This window comes from Stegodyphus dumicola, chromosome 2 (assembly GCF_044657685.1).
Source record: "Stegodyphus dumicola isolate Sdum_Otavi_A_Nest chromosome 2, ASM4465768v1".
NCBI lineage: Eukaryota > Metazoa > Arthropoda > Arachnida > Araneae > Eresidae > Stegodyphus > Stegodyphus dumicola.
The window spans coordinates 273,490,920-273,508,234 of NC_140769.1; the positions used below are offsets into that span (position 1 = coordinate 273,490,920).

The 17,315-nt window shown below is 33.2% G+C and overlaps 1 protein-coding gene across 3 annotated transcripts in view; it reads left to right on the top strand.

The window, feature by feature from the left end:
- The window catches only part of LOC118199251 (uncharacterized), a 134,869-nt gene that overhangs the window by 11,407 nt on the left and 106,147 nt on the right, over window positions 1–17,315 (top strand). The window contains exon 1 of one of the 3 annotated variants that reach the window (XM_085812167.1): window positions 615–784. The exons of the other annotated variants lie outside the window; for them this stretch is intronic. The gene's annotated coding sequence lies outside the window, so the exon portion shown is untranslated. Of the gene's footprint in view, window positions 1–614; window positions 785–17,315 lie in introns of those variants that run through there. 3 annotated transcript variants of the gene reach the window in all.

Below are 17,315 nucleotides of genomic sequence, written 5' to 3' on the forward strand. Positions count from 1 at the left end.
AAAAAAAAAAAAAAAAAAAAAAAAAAATTATGAGATCAGAAATTCTAAGAAAATTGCCTTATAATCTCCTTATTTTTGTTCTTCGAAGAAAATATGAGAGTGTTGCCATTTTTTATATCAGTGAGATAAAAAAAATAGCAACAAATTCATCTTAAATCATCTTATTTTCAGAATATTTTTAGATTAAATAATGTCATGACTTAAATTTTATTAAATTAAAAACTTGTTGTAAGAATATACATTTAGTTTAATTACTAAATTTCATACGCTGTATTTACAACACACATATAATTTACAGACTGTTAAATAAATAAAATTCTATTCGCAGAATATCATTAATTTACTGAAAGTTTTAAAAAGTTTCAGCCGTTTCAACAAACACTATTTTTCCAACAGAAACAAGAGTACTTTTATGCATTCCTTGGCAACCACAGAAATATTTATTCGCTGTTACGGCGCAAATTTCGACGATTCTGAAACGCATCTGTGGCAACAACAGTTGGATCGTTTGGTTTCGCTTCAGAGAAGCGTATTCGAATGAAAATTGCTGCGTAATTATGAGTATATTAATTTAATTTAAGAACAGCAGTGCAAAATTATGATTGTGTCTAATTAAATAATATCCATATTGGACATATGTGTGCATTAAAAAGAACTGTAATACAGTCAGAATAAAATCTGTGAATGCTTCAAGTTCAGAACTCCTGCTTAGCTAATTAAGAGATGAAATCTAAGAAAAATCAAAGAGTGAAGATTACGCCTGGAATAGACTGTTGACCTTTGGGTAAGTCGCTTTGGGTCGCTAATTGCATCTAGAGTTTGAAATCATTGTTGACTGTTGTTTTTCGTAACGTTATCTTTTAACAATCTGTTGTTCGCAAAAGCAAATCGCAAAAGGCGTTTAAAATGAATATGTTTTGTAAAGTAAACTGGAATTATTTTTCCGTTATAGAACAAACCGCACCAAGCAATTTTTATATAAAGATATATGAAAGATGCAATCCAAAAATTCACCGAATTTTCTGCTATTAAATTATTTACCTTAAAGCCTTTAAGGTAAATGAGAGAATTTCGCATTCTAATAGATAACTTTGTAGATACATTAGGTTAACTGGAAGTAGGCAAGATGAAAAATCAGCAAACGCCTTCGCCGGGAATCGAACCACAGACCTGTGGAATACCGGCCCAGTGTGCAGACTGAAAATCCTAGCGCACTTCCTAGCGTGCACGAAAGCACGCTAGGAAAGCGGGAGAAATACCTTGTATACTCTCCTTTCTAAAGGGCGACTGAGGTTTTTACGGGACCCAATCGCCAAATCCTGGGTGTGGAGAATACTCATCCAACACCCTTTTAGTTCGGGCGCCACTGCAGAGACATTAGTGGTTTTTTTTTTTTTTTTTTCTTTTTTTTTTCTTTTTTAAAGGCCGGAGAGATGAAACATTAGCATCGCTTTCGCCGAAAATCGAACCAAGGACCTCTGAAATACCGGCCCAGCGTACAGAACCACTACACCACGAAGGCACGCTAGGAAAGCGGGAAGATACCTTATTAAAGAATATTATTTTTAAAACAACAATAAATTTAAATTAAATATTGTTGCCATTCACAAGTTGTATTAATAACAAATCTTTTCCATTTATGTGAAGCTAACGTGCTTGTATTAAAATAAATAAATATTTAGCAAGCAGATGTTTACAATATATGCTGCAATTGGTTATTTCATTGAGAAAACATAATGTCTTAATTCATATTTCGACTGCTATGTTCAGTTTTTCTAAACATAAGAAGTATATTTCTTATGTTAGTTATTTGAGTAAACAAAGAACGAAATAGAACGACACATTTTAAAAACTTTTTATTGACACTGTTTACTTTAAAAATATGAACACTGCTATGAAATTAATATTATATTTAACTAGCTAGTCCCCGCCCGCTTTGTTGGGCACACTATCTATTTGAATGTGAAGCTAAACTTCTTATATGGACGAAATGTCTGATTTCGAATTGATAATTAATGTAAATTTTTATAATTTAAATTCGGGAAATATAGCGACAATCAGTGAATCTGTCATACACAGATTTCCCCATCACCCATGAGGTTCTGTATATTAGGATGCGTCTCCATTATTTAAAGTGGCAGGATCTCCAGTAGTCCTACACCACGAAAAATTGCCAACATAAAAACTAAGGTTTATATTTAACTGTTATCATTAAGTTTCATGAAAATAAATGTTATTATCTTTGTTATCAAATTTTTAATCAATTATAAAATTATTTGTCTCTGATTTTTTTATTTATGGCAATTTTTATAAATAACAACAACATTTTTATTTTTCATCACAGTAATTTATTTCTCTTAATAATAACATTTATTTTCATGAAACTTATGATAACAGTTAAATATAAATGTTGTTATTAACCTTATCATTTAAATGTTTGTATTCATTGGATAGATGCAAGTTATTTACCAATTTAATAATTTTAAAGGAAAATGCATTCATTGGCAACATTGTATTTCATATCTAGTCTGGGCAACAATAAAAGAAAATTCTGAACTTGGATTTGAAAACCAAATGTATGAAAAACTTCTGTTGTGCAACAAAAATCCATTTTGGATAGGTTTTACGTAAAATTCGTTCTTAGTGCGCGTCTTCATCGTGGAATGAGTAACTATGCAAAATTTCAAGTCAATCGGATGTATAGTTTCGGAGATCTCGTGATCAGTCAGTGGTATTTCGCTTATATACATAATAGAGAGAGAGAGAGATTAAAATTCGTGCGCATCTATTTGTTTGTTTGTTTATTAGATTGTGGCATCATCTCCTCTGGAACCACGAGGAACTGAGTTTCGATAGAAGTTGCCCCGGACTCCGAAAATTCATGATATTTCGAATTTTCTATCCATTATTTGTGGATTTTTGAGAATTTCGCTTTGTTATCTTGACGTTGAGTTCATTCATCCTTTTCTGGAGGTGTTGGTTCAATATAATATCGCGCCTTTGTTTATTTCCTGTTGCGCATGAGATGAGTGGAGAATAATGTAGAATTAAACCTACAGAAGCACATATTTTGATATGTTATGTTCTCAAATAAGACAGGCGTGTTTTACAAAATGACTTTTAAAAGAGAAAAGCGTCTTCGTGTATTCCAGCCATTATATGCATACAAATTGCTGCTATGTTAGTTTTTTTATTATTAAGAAGCAGTATTAACGAATTTTAAGTTATTTAAATTTGCTTCTTTTGGTAGTAAAAATTTCGCCATTCAGCCATGGTAAACCTTTGTTGGTAAATATGCTCTAGATTTATAACTCGCAGTTGCTGTTTTATATCAATCAACGCATAACTAAAAGTTTATAATAATTATTAGTATAATTTTTTATAATTATAATCATTATGTATGAGTTGAGGTAAAATTCTGTTTTAACAATTTCTAGCTATGAATTTTTGAATCGCTTTGTGAAAGTGGCCAAACCGAAAAACACATAGTTTTGCCCCGGGTTCTGTTTCCTCAATTTGAATAAGCTGACTGCCTATAATGAATGTAATCGAATACGAGCGTGTGTCTTTTAGATAATCTTTCAGGAAGGCACCTTTTTCCCTAGTGTATACACGTTACACATGGGGAAAACCACGAGAACGCCCATGCAGCCAGCCCGTTCGCGGGATTCGAACCTCGGACCGAACTACCAGTGTTCAGCACGTTACCGCTCGCCGCTGGTGAGCTAAAAAACTGCCTAATAAACTGCGTCCTTTGGTAGTTTACCACAAAGTCAGTTTACCATGAAGAATATTTCATATTGGGTAATAATAGTTATTGCCATTAATAATAATTAATGTCAATAATATTCTTAAACTGATTGCTGATAGCTTCTGCGTCATAAGATGCTTAATTAATAAAAAGATAATTTAAAAAATTCTGAAAGCTTTTAGATTTTACATTATGCCCAAATGGACGTTTTTTTAACGTTTTGAGTGTATCTTTATTTATTAAATGTCATGTTCTCCGCACTTAAACCACAAAATTCAATTCAACAGCAATATTCCACCAATATTCCACTACAACAGCAATATTCCAATAAATTTTAAAATGAGCATAACTTTAGAATTTCCGATACACACTCTCGCGCGCTTGAGATAAATTTTTTTTTTTTTCTTTCTTTCCGGTACAGTGTTGCCATTCCTCGCTTTGAAATCTTTGAGTTTGTTAATCACAAATTCTTAAATGTCTGACAAAATACGAAATAGATAATAAAATAAATTCGAAATTCCAATTTTTGGTTTCGAGATGCCCATATTCGGGTGCAGACGTACGTTATTGAAAATTGGATGGCTCTAGATACCGTTGTTTTATCACAATGCAAGAAACATACATACATTTATGCAGATTTTTCATTATTTAATCTCTTTAATTATAATGCAGGGCTGTAAGATTTGGTGGCAACAGTCTGGAAAGTGAATCAGCGCAGAAAGTGAATCACCGCGAAATGCCAAAACGAAATTAATAGCCCTTCTGGGTTAATGCCCTTTGGGCTAACATTGAAAAAAGCGTTTTGTATGTTTGTATATTTATATACAGGAGAATATGTAAGATATTTATATGTAGAACATTGTTGTTTTGTATATTTATAGGTAAAAGAAATAATTAGAAATCTGAATACAAAAGAATGAAAACACTATTATTTATGAAAGGGCTCATAAAGCATATATATATGAAAATGTTTGAAGTGAAATTAAACATCCTAAAAAGGAAAAAGGTTGGATCTTGTTGGGCTATAATATAAAAACATTCTGATAAAATTTAATAAAGCGACTTATGTAATCCGATTAAGGTGAAGACTTCTTTCTCTCTGTACATTTCTTTTTCATTCAAATCTGCCATCGCATCCCGTACTCCAGTTCTTCTGAATTCGACTTCTTTTTGGGGAAGGAGGGATATACTATAATACAGCTGATAGATTTCACATTATTTTCTCCGTCACAAATAGTCAGTGGTCATCTACTCATTGTTAAATTGGAAGTAAACCATGCTAGTGTAAAATTTTAAATTATGTAAATAAGCAGCTTTAGTTTGGGATAAGGTTTTTGAAAATTTGGTTAATAAGCTGAGAAGAATAATTAAAAATGAATGAATTAGTAAAAAAAGCTCCTGAAGAGGAGAGACCTGTGCCTAATCACCTCGAAATGGAAAGACTTTTATTCAGAATCTCAGTCTGCGTCAAAATAAGGTTACATTTTTACGTAATAAACTCAGTATTATTTTAATGTTACTTGCATTTAGTAGAATGCAAATCATTTTAATCGGACGCTTGTCGAGCACTGTCTAAGTTATATATATGTATGTATGTGTGTGTGTATTTATTATCAAGCATATCTGATATTTCAGATTCCTTTATAACTTTAATTAATGCTGTTTTCATTTTTATTGGATACATTCTATATACTAGACTCAAAGGGAAAGGATTCAGGTTTCTAATCTTTCTAATGTTACTGCGATTTATTATGGATTTTCCTTACGCAATTTTTCCACCTTCCGACTTTAATTGCCGAAATTTGAATTAATTTTTACTTTATTAAGTTTTACACTCAATAATTTGAATTTCCAGAATTTGTTATTTCAAATTTTAATTAGTTGATTTCAGAATTATTCTTCATAAATTGAAATGACTGTAAGTTAGGAACTATTTTTGTGAACGTGGAGAAGTGATACAGCTAAAAATTGCTTAGGACGTTTGTACAACAGAATGTTTTAAAAGAAGCTCAAAACTGCATTGGTCATACAGGGTACAGGTACTGGGAACACGGCGATATACCATGGGTCAACCGGTAATACTTTTCCTTAATAACTACTAAAAAAAAAACTTGCAAGCTTTTGTAAGAGTTCATAAAGAAGAAATTGAGTTCCGCTGAGGAGATTGAGCATCTGAAGTTTTCCAAAGAAAGCAGAGTTTGCGCGTTATGGTACATCGCGGCAATCCCATCGTATACCCTGCATCCCCTATTTATTAAATATAATGATTGAGGCTATAATGAGATTACAATACAATTTTAATTCAATTTGAAATTCACAAATTAAATTGAAAACATTTGTTTTGATATAACAAGAATAACAGATAAATATAATAAGTCTTGGGAACAGTGGTATAATGAACTGTACTACTAATCGGGGCTGTGAAGTCGGAGTCGGAGTCATGGATTCGGAATCAGAGTTAGGCAGATTTTTGAGTAAAAGGGAATTGGACCTGGAGTCGCTAAAAACACGTCGACTCCGACTCTAGTTTTGGTTGGACAGATTGAATTTTAAATGAAATTAAAGTGAATTGAAAAATCTTTAGTGACAAACTGAGTTATTATTTTTATTTATGGACTATGTACATTAATAAATAGTTATTTTCTATTTTATTGACATATTAATAAATAAATATAAGGGGGAAGGATGGATGTGATATTTACCATTATTGATTAAACTGATTCAATTAGTTATTTCATTGGGTCAGTCCACATTAAGAGTATGCGTGGAATTCACTATGACGCATTTACTAAAACAATACAATTTTGAACCTGTTGAAATTTGTCGTCGTTTCCATTTGTCTATTATTCAGTTCATCACCAACTTTCGTAAATATCGAACGCATTTTAGTACCCATAGAAGATGAATATAGATAATCAGTACAAACGTGCTGTGCTATATTTTTTATTTTCGTGTGATGAATCTGCCAGGTCTGCAGCGATAAAAATTAATAGTGTACATGGTGAACACGCTATTAGCGTAAGGACTGCCCAGAAATGGTTAAAAAAATTTGAAGTTGGAAAAAACAGCATGGATGGTGAACTCCGTTCAATACGTTTTGAACTGTTAGAACCAAATCAAACGATTCATTCAGAAGTTTATAGTGAACAACTTTGCCGTCTAAACTCAGAATGGATCAAAAAACGCCCACGATGGGTGAATATCAAGCAAGTGTTGTTTCATCGTGATAACGCTAGACCGCATACGGCTCGAACAACGCTGCAAAAAATGAGTGAATTTAATTGGGAGCTTTTGCCACATCCTGCTTACTCCCCAGATATTGCCCCAAGTGATTTTCAGTTATGCCTTACAAAATTTTTTACTGGGAAAAAATTAAATTCTAAACAGGATGTACACAATGAACTTTCAAGTTTTCTTTTGCTTCAAAACCAGAGTCTTTCTACAGCAATGGCATAAAAAAGCTGCCTGTAAGACGGCGAGACATTGTAGATAATGGAGGAAAATATATAATTGATTAAAATGTTAAATTGTATTTTTTATATTATTTAAAAATTTACCAAAAGAGGCACACGAATTTATGGACTGACCCATAGTTCTAAATCTCATTATAACTAATATTTATCCTCATATGTTTACATATACATGAGAGAGTCGGAGTCTTTAAAATTCCAGGAGTCGGGGTCGTTTATTTTCCCTACCGACTACACAGTCCTGCTACTAATAATAAATAAGTGTCCAAGGAGTCAAATCTTTTGAGAATAACGTCAAAAACACTGTGAGTAAGAATCTGAGATCTCAGGGATTTCGTAATACAGAAGATAATTTTGAAAAGAAACCACAATTTAAAAAAATGTATTTATCGCACAAGTGTTTAAAATTTATAAGGTGGGTTATACAGGTCCGCTTTACCCAAAATTCAGGAAAAAAGGAATGGATAGTATTATAACTCGCGCTATTTACCATGCAATGCGTTTAAAAGCCATACAGCCCTTATTCACTAGTACTTTTGTATAAATTATCAGAAGGTTTATCCCTGAAGAGGAAGAGTATCTTCTTTTTATATCGAAAATGAGACAAATTTCATAATTTCAAATATTTGCGTTTGATTGGCCTGCCGCTCTAATCGGTATAGTGGTTAGTGTTCTTTGCTGCTGAATTATTGGGCTTGAATTCGAATCCCTGAGAAGTTATGGGTGTTTTAAGTGTATGGTGCGGTATAGGGCACTCAAAATACGCGATGAGCTGAAAGCCCTATGATTTGGTGGTAAAAGAAGATAGGTAGAAATCTTCGAACTGTTCCTTGGGTTGTTCTCCATTAAAAGTGGAACAGAGCCAGTACGGCCAGACTGCACCTGTACGACAAATGGTTAAATTCTGGTGTTCCACCTGTCCCACTACTACATTATGTGACGTTAATTTACGGTGAAATGCTATCACAGCATATCACTTTCGTACTATTTGGTCTTGTCGTTTCGAACACATAATTTTAAATGTTTTAAAACATTCTACATCTCTAATTACGAAAGGGGAGAGGAGTTAGTGTTTAAAACTAATAAGCCTAAACATTTAAACTTAAAATGTTACTTCAGATCTTAAATTGAAGTCTCCATGTCAAGACCAGATCGCAGTTATTTTGATTTCTGTATAATTTTTAAAACTTTTTAAACGTATTAAAACTTTAATGGTAAGTTTAAAAAAAAACTGAAAGGTTTCTGATTATAAATAACGTTCAAAGGGGCGTTTTTTTAACGTTTTGTGTATAACCTTTATTTATTAAATATCATAAATATGATGTTCCTATCATGTTCACTTAAACCATAAAATTCAGTTCAACAGCAATGTCGCAAAATAATTCTAAAATGAACATATCTTTAGAATTTCCGATACACAGTTCCGCGCGCTGGAGATAAAATGGTTCTCCCCCCGTTAGAGTGTTGCCATTGCTCGCTTTGAAATCGTTGAGTTTATTAATCAAAAATTCCTTAAAGTTTTACAAAATATGAAATTGATAATAAAACAAATTCCAAATCTCAAATTTGGACTTCCACATGCCCATATTCGCAGTAGGATGACGTCATTCAAAATTGGATGACTCTAGGTACTGTTGCTTTATCACAGCATACGAGAAACATACATATATTTAATAAAGATTCATCATTATTTAATTTCTTCAAATATAATACAAGGCGATAGTATTTGGTGGCAACGATTTGAAAAGTGATACAGCTTTTTAAAGTTTTCAACGCAAAACGAAAGCAATAGTCCTTCAGGGGCAAAAATCCCTCTGGACTAAAAATAAATAAATAAATAAATAAAATAAAAAAAAAATAAAATAAAAAAAAACTGAAATGTTTCAGATTTTAAATTACGTCCAAAGGGGCGTTTTTTTAACGTTTTGAGTGTTACCTTTATTTATTAAATATCATGTTCTTTGCACTTAAACCATAAAATTCAGTTCAAGAGCAATATCGCAAAATAATGTTAAATTAAGCATATCTTTAGAATTTCCGATATACACAGTCTCGCGAGCTGGAGATAAAAGTATTTTTTTTCTATATAACGTTGCCATTTCTCGCTTTTAAAGCATTGAGTTTGTAAATCAAAAATTCGTTAAAGTTTTACAAAATATAAAATCTATAATAAAACAAATTCCAAATTTGGGATTTCAGATGCCCATATTCGCAGTAGGATTTCGTCATTCAAAATTCGATGGCTCTATGTACCATTGTTTTATCACAATGCGAGAAATAGACAATCATTTATGCAGATTTTTCATTATTTAATTTCTTCAAATATAATGCAGGACTCTAACATTTTGTGGCAACAGTTTGAAAAGTGAACCGACGTTTATGAGTCCGACGCAAAATCGCAAAACGAAAACAATAGTCCTTCAGGGACAAAGCCCCTTTGGACTAAAAAAAATCTGAAATGTTTCAGATTTTAAATTATGTCCAAAGGGGCGTTTTTTTAACGTTTTGAGTGTTACCTTTATTTATTAAATATGACGTTCTTTGCACTTAAACCATAAAATTCAGTTCAAGAGCAATATCGCAAAATAATGTTAAATTAAGCATATCTTTAGAATTTCCGATATACACAGTCTCGCGAGCTGGAGATAAAAGTATTTTTTTTCTATATAACGTTGCCATTTCTCGCTTTTAAAGCATTGAGTTTGTAAATCAAAAATTCGTTAAAGTTTTACAAAATATAAAATCTATAATAAAACTAATTTCAAATTTGGGATTTCAGATGCCCATATTCGCAGTAGGATTTCGTCATTCAAAATTCGATGGCTCTATGTACCATTGTTTTATCACAATGCGAGAAACAGACAATCATTTATGCAGATTTTTCATTATTTAATTTCTTCAAATATAATGCAGGACTCTAACATTTTGTGGCAACAGTTTGAAAAGTGAATCGACGTTTATGAGTCCGATGCAAAATCGCAAAACGAAAACAATAGTCCTTCAGGGACAAAGCCCCTTTGGACTAAAAAAAATCTTAAATGTTTCAGATTTTAAATTACGTCCAAAGGGGCGTTTTTTTAACGTTTTGAGTGTTACCTTTATTTATTAAATATCATGTTCTTTGCACTTAAACCATAAAATTCAGTTCAAGAGCAATATCGCAAAATAATGTTAAATTAAGCATATCTTTAGAATTTCCGATATACACAGTCTCGCGAGCTGGAGATAAAAGTATTTTTTTTCTATATAACGTTGCCATTTCTCGCTTTTAAAGCATTGAGTTTGTAAATCAAAAATTCGTTAAAGTTTTACAAAATATAAAATCTATAATAAAACTAATTTCAAATTTGGGATTTCAGATGCCCATATTCGCAGTAGGATTTCGTCATTCAAAATTCGATGGCTCTATGTACCATTGTTTTATCACAATGCGAGAAATAGACAATCATTTATGCAGATTTTTCATTATTTAATTTCTTCAAATATAATGCAGGACTCTAACATTTTGTGGCAACAGTTTGAAAAGTGAATCGACGTTTATGAGTCCGACGCAAAATCGCAAAACGAAAACAATAGTCCTTCAGGGACAAAGCCCCTTTGGACTAAAAATTAAAAAAAATCTGAAATGTTTCAGATTTTATGTTACACCCAAAGGGACTTTTTTTTAACTTTTTGTGTGTTATCTTTATTTATTAAATATCATGTTCTTCGCACTTAAAATTGAATTCAACAGCAGCATCACAAAATAATTTTAAAAGAGCATATCTTTAGAATTTCCGATACACAGCCTCGCGCGCTGGAGATTAAAATGTTTTTTTTTTTTTTTTTTCTTGTACAGTGCTTCCATTGTTCGCTTTAGAATTGTTGAATTTCTTAATCAGAAACTCATAAATGCTTTACAAAATCTGAAATAAATAATAAAATAAATTCCAAATTCTAATTTTTGGCTGCCAGATGCCCATATTCGGGTGGAGACGTACGTTATTCAAAATTGGATGGCTCTAGGCACTAAAGTTGTTTATCACAATGAGAGAAATATTCATACATTCATGCAAATTAATTTCTTTAAATATAATACAGGGCGATGATATTTGGTGGCAACGATGTGAAAAGTGATTCATACTTTTAAAGTTTTTGACGGAAAATGCCAACACGGAAAGTATTTAAATGGAAAGTTACCCGTTATTCCTACACGACAGCAACGTTTAGTCTTCTGAGTGCTGCGGCAACATTAGCAATAGTACCTTTCTTAAATCGGAAATTACTGGTACATGAAGCAGAAGTAGGACTTGTAGGAGTACTCTCACTTATGGCTAGAATGACTCTCATGTCAGTGGCAATAACGGAAGGCCTCATTTTTTATGGCACATATAAGGAGGGAATTCAAATATTTTCATATATTGTTGTTTTCCTTGTATTATACATGTAAATACTAAATTTTTACTGCCAAGGAATACTACAATTGTTTGTAATCAATCATTCATTTTCAATTATGTACTCACGTATTTGAATTAGTATTGTCTTAAGGGTTCTCTAGATCATGGTGGACGTGGTGCTATACTAATTAACCGTATGGTAGAGGCATAGTGCCCACGTCCCCCTTTCCTTATCCTTATCCTTCTAAACTAATGCCCTTTGGGCTTAAAAAAAAAAGTGAAAAAGGTTAAAATTAACATATAATACAGGATGGTTGTTCTGCATTTCCAACATGGCCTGCTTGCATCTTAGATTGAGGCTCAAAAATGGAAAAAATGTGTTGAATAATAAGACAGCTGTCTCTCAGTGAGAAAATATTATAGAAGTTCCAATATATGTGCAAGAGAAACGAATATCGATAAAGTATTTGCCAGGACTGTGGGGTATAGAAAATGTTGGGATGTAACATTTCAAGATATATGTAAGATTTTGTAATTTATTGGATGTCTTTCAAGCAATATTTTTACTTTCTTGTATGAAGTAAAGGAAGTATTGTGGTCGCGAAAATTTCGGGTATAATATTTCAACGGAAATATTGATTTTGGCCGTTCCCGAATATTCTGACTACTTTTATGCGTGACGTCTATACGTAAGGACAAAATAAAGGATTCATTTTTCCAAAACGTATTGTAAAACGGATTTGAAATGGATTCAAAATGGAATTTTTGTGACAACTGACCATATATATGTACGTTCTTATATATCTCGAATAACTCAAAAACAATTAACCGTAGAATGTTGAAATTTAGTATATGGGACTGCTATAACATCCAGTTGTGCATCTTCTTTTTTAACTGCAATAGGCAGTATCAAAGGTTGGGTGTGTATATATATATATGTTTGTGCGTATGTTTATGTTTTCAAATAAGGATGAGATAAGTGTTGAGGAGTGTGTGTGTGTATATTAGGGTGACCATATTTCGAAAACACCAAACAGGAACACTAAAAAAAAAAAAAAAAAAAAAAAAAAAAAAAAAAAAAAAAAACCGCATCAGTCTCATTCGCATTTATTTTCACAAAAATTTTAATCAATACAATCCTAAATCACAGAAATATATGCACATCACATGTGTTTATATACACTGACTACCAATAAGTATTTGGACACCTATGCAAATGGCGATATCTGCGGCCCTAAGGTACGTCACGGACTCCGCCGGTATATATCGTGTAGGAAACAGCATCGGCTTTAGTCGCGTGCAAGATGCCTCGCGGTTCGGAGCTCTCTGATTTCTAGAAAGGTATAATTACCGGGTCTCATAAATGTGGCCGATCCTTAAGGGACATTTTCTAGCGATCTGAAGTACCCAAAATCGACAGTGGCCTATGTGATTAAGAGGTGGAAGGTGAGAGGTGATTGTCGGAATGTGCCCCGAGTCGGCAGACCAACGAAACTGGGAGATAGAGACCGACGAGTGCTGTCCAGAGAAATTCGGAAGGATCGCACCCAACCGATGGCCCTCATCCACGAGGAGTTTCAACCACGAGGAGTATTGCTTCAAAGAATACCATCCGTAACGAAGCACATCTGCTTGGTTTTCATTGTCGTGCTGCTGCCCATAAGCCTTTCATCACAAAGTCCAACCGCGTTGCTCGGTTAATGTGGTGCAAAGCACATCGAAATTGGACCGTAGATCAGTGGAAACGGTTTCTTTGGAGTGACGAATCAAGGTTCACCCTTTACCGTTCGGATGGCAGGGTTTGGGTCTGGCGTCTACCTGGAGAACGTCTCCTGCCAGAATGCATTGTGCCAACAGTCAAGTTCGGCGGAGGTGGAATTATGGTCTGGGGGTGTTTCTCCTGGTATGGGCTGGGACTCTTGGTCCCCATTCATGGTAAGCTCAACTCCGATGCCTACTGCACTATATTGGATGACAATGTGCTTCCTACGTTGTGGCAGTTTTACGAGTTGGACCCCTGTTACTTTCAGGACGACAATGCCAGTTGTCATGTTTCGACGTTAACCAAGGCTTGGTATGGTGCCAATGGAGTTCATCGAATGGACTGGCCTGCCCAGATTCCAGACCTGAACCCTATCGAGAACCTCTAGGACGAGTTGCATCGCCGAATTCAGGGGTGCACTACCTGTGCAAAATCGGTGAAGGAACGTCTATGTCTTCTCCAAGCCGAGTGGAAGAGAATACCACTAGCTGTCATACAAAGACTTGTGGAAAGTATGCTCCGGAGGGTCCACGCTATAATTATCTCTCGTGTAGGCTCTACCAACTATTGATTTTGAATAAAGTTTGTTTTTGTTTTCTATCACAGGTGTCAAAATACTTATTGGTAGTCAGTGTATAATAAGTACATAAGTGGTTAGAATTATCATTTTCTAATGGTTTATGCAAAACAAAATAAATTATAAATCGGCAATTATAAATTATAAATAACGTGTCACTTATTCATATTTTTTGGTTGACCCGACTTGCTTCAATACTGGTTAATAAGCAATAATGGTTTGGAGATAATGTATTCATGAAATTCTTGGCACTTCAAATCGTATTTCGTCAGCATGAGTGGACTCTACGGTTGAAATGTCCAATTGATTTCGCTCGTCTCTTCACTGTACATTCATTAGAGAAAATATCCGTTCAGTATTAGCGTTATCAGATGGAATTGAAAACATACACTTACATATTTTCAAAATTTCAGCATATTCCTCCTACATTAAAAAAATCCACTCAATTTTCGTAACAAAGCATAGTCTCCTTCTTCCGTTCTGCTGATTTTTCAATAATTATTTTCTTTACGTTACTCATTTGATTAAAGAGTAGTGAATCATTTAACTCCTCATTCTTTGAGATACAAACAGGTGGTCTCAATGTTCTTCTAAACGGATATTCTAAAAGTAACATCCAAGAAAAATACGGATACACTAGCATTTGTTTCCTTCCACATAAAAAGGTGTTCATTCGCTGTTTTGTAAAAGTCATCAATTTCACGCTTATAATTAGACATCATCGATTGCGGTATTTCATCTTTTTTCTGTAAGACATTTTTTACACTGATTGTAACAAAACGTTCTTCGGACCTTTCCTTAATGATGGTTAGCGTTTCTTCCAATAAACTTCGATGCAGCATTTCTTGTTACCTTCATTTTTTTAATTCCTTTTTAAAAAACATGCAATTGTTTCATTTGGCTCGACTGTTTCCTTTGAAAAAGAAGTGACCCTTAAAAATTTAAATTGTATTCCTTTATACATGTCAAAATACTGGATGCCAAAAGAAAACATTTTTGTCGATTTATGATTGCTAGCGTCTGTAGCGAATCGGTAAAAATTATTTTTTTTCAATAATGATATTATTGTGAAGAGAATGTGGAGCAATAATTGATTTAATTAATACAGTCGTCTTGGTTGGTGCTGACGAAAATTTACTTGCAATTACTGAATCTGAGTATAAAACTTTTATTAACTTATTATTGCAATTTGTACTGCAAAATGTGTAATGATGTTTAATTGTATGATGAGCAGTAGTCAACTGAGCTGCATTTATTTTATATTCTTCATCGGAACTAAAAAAAGAAGTTATTGTTCGTGAAGAACTTGCAGTTGATATGTTGCAAATATGCTTTTTCGACACTAAGTGGTCCTTAATGTCTGCTCGACCACCATGCCTAATACTTATAAAGGACATACATACTGTACATTCTACTTCCTCTACCTGTCTACCTTTTCTTATGAACTTCTCTTCTTTTGAGTAATCTTCTTTATACGTACATTTACGCTTCGGCATTTCAAGAGCTCTAAAACTAAAATAGTAATTAATGAAATTTAATTTTACATTAATTTTCTAACTTAATATACAAACAAATTATCAAATTACAAAATATGGAACATATAATTTTAATGGGGATTGAACGAACTAAAAAGAAAAAATATCTTATTACGCTTGGAGTCTAAAAACTAACGTTTCGAGTCTTGAGCAAACAGTATACTCTCAAAAGATGCAAAGCTTGAACCAAAGCGCTGTTATTTGTACGAAAGCGATCAGGAAAGTAAAAAAACATACAAAGCACAGGTTCATTACCCCACTATTGTATGGCGAGCTCCACAAGGAAAATGTAAACGAGTACGTTAGTGTGCTTAAGCTTACAACCATTTACATCTGTTTCGTAAAACGAGTGAGCTGCTAGCTCACGAAGAGCAGTATTTTTTCGAAAACGATTTTTGTAAAATATGTAAAACCGGGACAACATACCGTCCCGAAGATATTTTTCGGGACGCCGGAACAGAGTACCTAAAACTGGGACGTATGGTCACTGTAAGTGTACCAACTTTTGTAACAATACCTACCAACGTTTTACCTTACCCGGCGTTTAATTTCGCAATCATTAATCATAGTCATATACTTCCAATTACAGAAATGTTTTAAATGATGAAAATCTTCATGTTTTGGCTATTTCAAATTTAAAATAAAAATATAATTTTGGACAAATAACGAAATCTAACTTTTCATGTGGTTTACCGTTTCTGTACTTACATTAGGGAAAGTTTTGTACTCGTTATGAAAAGAATAAAATTAGAAATTTGGCTCCCATACGACAAAATCTAAGAAAAATATTATTTTCAAAATTTGCAATTTTTGATGTCGTTTTTCAGTTTGACTTGGGGGTTCGGGGAAATAAGTTTAGAAATAAAGTTTAAATGGAGTGCAGCGAAAAATATGTAAAATTTAATAGGCCGTACAAGGAAGTCATGATGGAAAAGTTAGACAGAGAAAACAAATTCCTGTTATTTGATGATCTTCACGCCAATCGTCCTTTATCCTTGAAAGGAATCGACTGTTTTTCTTGTGGAATTAATGATAAAGAGGAACGAGTATAAAACGTACTTCGCGTCTGCTTTCTACTTTCGTAACCACGAGACAGGCCGCAAGCTTATCGAAAAATCACGTGATCGCGATATTACACGTGAATCAGATAATTGTAAGCGAAAAATACGCGCTTCATCAAACTATCATTATTTCCAAACTGAAATTCAAATAAAAACGAGTTCTTTATATATTACGGTTTCTTACGCAAAAGACGAGTGTAATGAACTTCTTTCCAAGTTGTAGAACTGTTAAATCTTACCTACCTGATTAATTAGTTACTTTTTTTTTTCCTAAAAACCTTTAAATTCTAATATGTATATTGCTTTCAGATAATGATTCATTCTGAGTGTCAAGTTTCCATCAATAGTCTTTCTCAGTTCGATCCTCATCCGTTTTTAGTTTAGGTATGATTTACTATAGTGTCAGCTTAATAAGTATACAAAAATTTTGTCAGACTAAATTAATTACCGTAGGTAATTATCTCGCTAATCTGAGATAATGGCTGCAAACGGAAACGTCTGAAAGCGAAATATATCATACTCATATATTTCTTGCTCTAGTTTGTGATAGAACAGGATATGCAGTTTGAGTCATCATTTATATACTGTGGAAATTTCCATGACGAACTTGACGAGTTCCTGAAGAAAATTAATAAAACGAAACATTTTCCTGATTCGAATTAATGCTGAAATGAATTGTAATTCAAAATTAATGTAAAATGAATTATAGCTGCATTTTCCACGCTATCTGCAACTTTCTCAGCTCCGTGTTCCAATTTGGTCTATATTTGTGTTTTCTAATTT